Genomic DNA, 5,040 nt, shown 5'->3' on the forward strand with positions numbered 1-5,040 from the left:
GGATTGTTCGAGTTTGGACAACTGACGGTTCATCTTGTTGCTCAGATTGGGTAACTTTCTTTTTGTTTTGTTTTCAAAAATTTTTCAAAAATCTTTCAAAAATTTCTCCTTTGTTTTCGAAAAATAAAATAAAAATGTTTTCAAAAATATTTTTTTTTTCAGAATTTTTAAGAATGAATTCTAGTGTTTCATAAAGCATGTTGAAGCCTGGTTGGCTATAAAGCCACGACTGTAGGGCATGTTAGACGTGTCATGTCTGAGTACATACTAAAGCTTAGCTGGCTATTAACCCATGCCTGACCCTTTGATTGGAGCTTTAGACTAAAGAGCATAAGATTCCTGGAATTCATATTAAAAATTTTGGAATCCTTATTTTTCTTTTTCAAAATGATTTTCAAAAAAATTAAAAGAAAATACAAAAAAATTCATAAAATCATAAAAATAAAAAATATTTCATGTTTCTTGTCTGAGTCTTGAGTCAAGTTGAAAGTTTGGTGTCAATTGCATCTTCATATTGCATTTTTTCGAAAATTTTCTTGCATTCATAGTGTTCTTCATGATCTTCAAGTTGTTCTTGGTAAGTCTTCTTGTTTGATCTTTGCACTTGCATGTTTTGTGTCTTTTCTTGTTTTTCATATGCATTCTTGAATTCTTAGTGTCTAAGCATTAAAGAATTCTAAGTTTGGTGTCTTGCATGTTTTCGTTGCATTAAAAATTTTTCAAAAAAATGTGTTCTTAATGTTCATCATGATCTTCATAGTGTTCTTGGTGTTCATCTTGACATTCATAGCATTCTTGCATGCATTCATTGTTTTGATCCATAACTATTCATGCATTGCATCATTTTTCTTGTTTTCTCTCTCATCATAAAAATTCAAAAATAAAAAAAATATCTTCACCTTTTTCTCTTAAAATTTCGAAAATTAGATTTGACTTTTTCAAAAAAATTTTCAAGTTGTTTTCATGAGTCAAATCAAATTTTCAATTTAAAAATCTTATCTTTTTCAAAATCTTTTTCAAAAATCAAATATTTTTCATTTTTCTTAGTTATTTTCAAAAATTTCAAAAACATTTTTCAAAAATCTTTTTCCTAATTTTAAATCATATTTTCGAAAATAACAATAACAATTAATGTTTTGATTCAAAAATTTCAAGTTTGTTACTTACTTGTGAAGAAAGATTCAAACTTTAAGTTCTAGAATCATATCTTATGATTTCTTGTGAATCAAGTCATTAATTGTAATTTTAAAATTCAAATCTTTTTCAAAAACTAATTTCTATCATATCTTTTAAAAAATATCTTCTTATCTTATCTTTTTCAAAAATTTGATTTCAAAATATCTTTTCTAACTTCCTAACTTCTTATCTTTTCAAAATTTGTTTCAACTAACTAACTAACTTTTGTTTGTTTCTTATCTTTTTCAAAACTACCTAACTAACTCTCTCTCTCTCCAATTTTCGAAAATATCTCCCTCTTTTTCAAAATTTCTTTTTAATTAACTAATTATTTCAATTTTTAAATCTTAATTTTTGAAAACTACTAACCTTTTTCAAAAACTATTTTCGAAAATCACTAACTCTATTTCAAAAATTATTTTCGAAAATTCTCCTTCTCTCTCATATCCTTCTATTTATTTATTCATCTACTAACACTTCATCTCACCCAAATTCGAACCCTCTCTTCCATCTGTGTTCGAATTTCTTCTTCTTCTTTTCTTCTACTCACACTGGGACCTCTATACTGTGGTAAAAAGGACCCCTATTATTATTATTTTCCTGTTCTCTCTTTTTCATATGAGTAAGAGCAAAGACAAGAATATTCTTGTTGAAGCAGATCCAGAACCTGAAAGGACTCTGAAAAGGAAACTAAGAGAAGCTAAAATACAACAATCCAGAGATAACCTTTTAGAAATTTTTGAACAAGAAGAGGAGATGGCAGCCAAAAATAATAATAATGCAAGGAGAATGCTTGGTGACTTTATTGCACCTAATTCCAATTTACATGGAAGAAGCATCTCCATTCCTACCATTAGAGCAAACAACTTTGAGCTGAAACCTCACTAGTTTCTCTGATGCAGCAGAACTGCAAGTTTCATGGACTTCCATCTGAAGATCCTTTTCAGTTCTTAACTGAATTTTTGCAGATCTGTGATACTGTTAAGACTAATAGAGTAGATCCTGAAGTCTACAGGCTCATGCTTTTCCCTTTTGCTGTAAGAGACAGAGCTAGAGTGTGGTTGGACTCTCAACCCAAAGACAGCCTGAACTCTTGGGATAAGCTGGTCACGGCTTTCTTAGCCAATTTTTTTCCTCCTCAAAAGCTGAGCAAGCTTAGAGTGGATGTTCAAACCTTCAAACAAAAAGATGGTGAATCCCTCTATGAAGCTTGGGAAAGATACAAACAGTTGACCAAAAAGTGTCCTTCTGACATGCTTTCAGAATGGACCATCCTGGATATATTCTATGATGGTTTATCTGAGTCATCAAAGATGTCATTGGATAATTCTGTAGGTGGATCCATTCACCTAAAGAAAACGCCTGCAGAAGCTCAAGAACTCATTGACATGGTTGCTAATAACCAGTTCATGTACACTTCTGAGAGGAATCTTGTGAGTAATGGGACGCCTATGAAGAAGGGAGTTCTTGAAGTTGATACTCTGAATGCCATATTGGCTCAAAACAAAATATTAACTCAGCAAGTCAATATGATTTCTCAGAGTCTGATTGGAATGCAAGCTACATCCAATAGTACTCAAGAGGCTTCTTATGTAGAAGAAGCTTATGATCCTGAAAACCCTGCAATAACAGAGGTGAATTACTTAGGTGAACCTTATGGAAACACCTATAATCCATCATGGAGAAATCATCCAAATCTCTCATGAAAGGATCAAAGGCCTCAACAAGGCTTTAATAATGGTGGAAGAAACAGGTTTAACAATAATAAACCTTTTCCATCATCCACTCAGCAACAGACAGAGAATTCTGAACAAAATACCTCTAATTTGGCAAACTTAGTCTCTGATCTGTCCAAGGCCACTGTAAGTTTCATGAATGAAACAAGGTCTTCCATTAGAAATTTGGAAGCACAAGTGGGCCAGCTGAGTAAAAGGATCACTGAAATCCCTCCTAGTACTCTCCCAAGCAATACAGAAGAGAATCCAAAAGGAGAGTGCAAGGCCATTGACATAAGCACCATGGCCGAACCTGTAAGGGAAGGAGAGGACGTGAATCCCAAGGAGAAAGACCTCCTGGGACGTCCAATGATCAATAAGGAGTTTCCCTCTGAAGAACCAAAGGAATCTGAGACTCATCTAGAGACCATAGAGATTCCATTGAACCTCCTTATGCCATTCATGAGCTCTGATGAGTATTCCTCTTCTGAAGAGAATGAGGATGTTACTGAAGAGCAAACTACCAAGTTTCTTGGTGCAATCATGAAGCTGAATGCCAAATTATTTGGTATTGAAACTTGGGAAGATGAACCTCCCTTGTTCACCAATGAACTAAGTGATCTGGATCAACTGACATTGCCTCAGAAGAGATAGGATCCTGGAAAGTTCATAATACCTTGTACTATAGGCACCATGATCTTTAAGGCTCTGTGTGACCTTGGTTCAGGGATAAACCTCATGCCCCTCTCTGTAATAGAGAAACTGGGAATCTATGGGGTGTAAGCTGCTAAAATCTCATTAGAGATGGCAGACAATTCAAGAAAACATGCTTATGGACAAGTAGAGGATGTGTTAGTAAAGGTTGAAGGCCTTTACATCCCTGCTGATTTTATAGTCCTGCACACTGGAAAGGAAGAGGATGAATCCATCATCCTAGGAAGACCTTTCCTAGCCACAGCAAGAGCTGTGATTGATGTGGACAGAGGAGAATTGATCCTTCAATTGAATGAGGACAACCTTGTATTTACAACTCAAGGATCTCTCTCTGCATCCATGGAGAGGAAGCATAAAAAGCTTCTCTCAAAGCAGAGTCAACCAAAGCCCCCACAATCAAACTCTAAGTTTGGTGTTGGGAGGCCACAACCAAACTCTAAGTTTGGTGTCAAACCCCCATATCCAAACTCTAAGTTTGGTGTTGGGAGGTCTCAACAAAGCTCTGCAAATCTGTGAGGCTCCATGAGAGCCCACTGTCAAGCTATTGACATTAAAGAAGCGCTTGTTGGGAGGCAACCCAATTTTTATTTATCTAACTATATTTTTCTTAGTTATATGTCTTTATAGGTTCATGATCATGTTGAGTCACAAAATAAATATAAAAATTGAAAACGGAATCAAAAACAGCAGAAGAAAAATCACACCCTGGAGGAAGCATCTGCCTGGCGTTCAACGCCAGAACAGAGCATGGTTCTGGCGCTGAACACCCAAAATGGGCATCATCTGGGCGCTGAACGCCAGAATTGCACCTTGGAGAGGAGCTGGCACTGAACGCCCAGAACAAGCATGGTTCTGGCGTTCAACGCCAGAAATGGGCAACAAATGGGCGTTGAACGCCCAAAATGGGCACCAACCTAGCGCTGAACGCCCAGAGTTGTGTGCAAGGGCATTTTATATGCCTAATTTGGTACAAGGATGTAAATCCTTGAACACCTAAGGATCTGTGGACCCCACAGGATCACCTCAGGATCAGTGGACCCCACAGGATCCCCACCTACCTCCACTCACTTCTTCTCACCCCTCTTTCACATAATCCCATAAACACTCTTCCCCAAAACCCTTCACCAATCACCTCAATCTCTCTTCCCCATCACCTCGTCACCACTCACATCCATCCACTCTTCCCCATAAACCTACCTCATAAACTCTACCTACCTTCAAAATTCAAAATCAATTTCCCATCCAAACCCACCCTAAATGGCCGAACCTTCACCCCCCTCCCTTCCCTATATATAGCCCTCCATTCTTCCTCATTTTCACACAACACAACCCTCTCTTCTCTTCTTGGCCGAAATACAACCCCTTCTTCCTCTCCTCCATTTCTTCTTCTTCTTCATCTATTCTTTCTTCTCTTGCTCGAGGGCGAGAAAAATTT

General features: G+C 36.6%; 1 non-coding gene across 1 annotated transcript; it reads right to left on the minus strand.

The window, feature by feature from the left end:
• Positions 1-2,327: 2,327 nt before the first annotated feature.
• On the minus strand, positions 2,328-2,435 carry LOC112780481 (small nucleolar RNA R71). Its single transcript, XR_003191315.1, has one exon. It is a non-coding gene; the product is annotated as a small nucleolar RNA R71 (small nucleolar RNA).
• Positions 2,436-5,040: the final 2,605 nt, after the last annotated feature.

The sequence above is a fragment of the Arachis hypogaea genome, chromosome 19 (assembly GCF_003086295.3).
Source record: "Arachis hypogaea cultivar Tifrunner chromosome 19, arahy.Tifrunner.gnm2.J5K5, whole genome shotgun sequence".
NCBI classification, from domain to species: domain Eukaryota; kingdom Viridiplantae; phylum Streptophyta; class Magnoliopsida; order Fabales; family Fabaceae; genus Arachis; species Arachis hypogaea.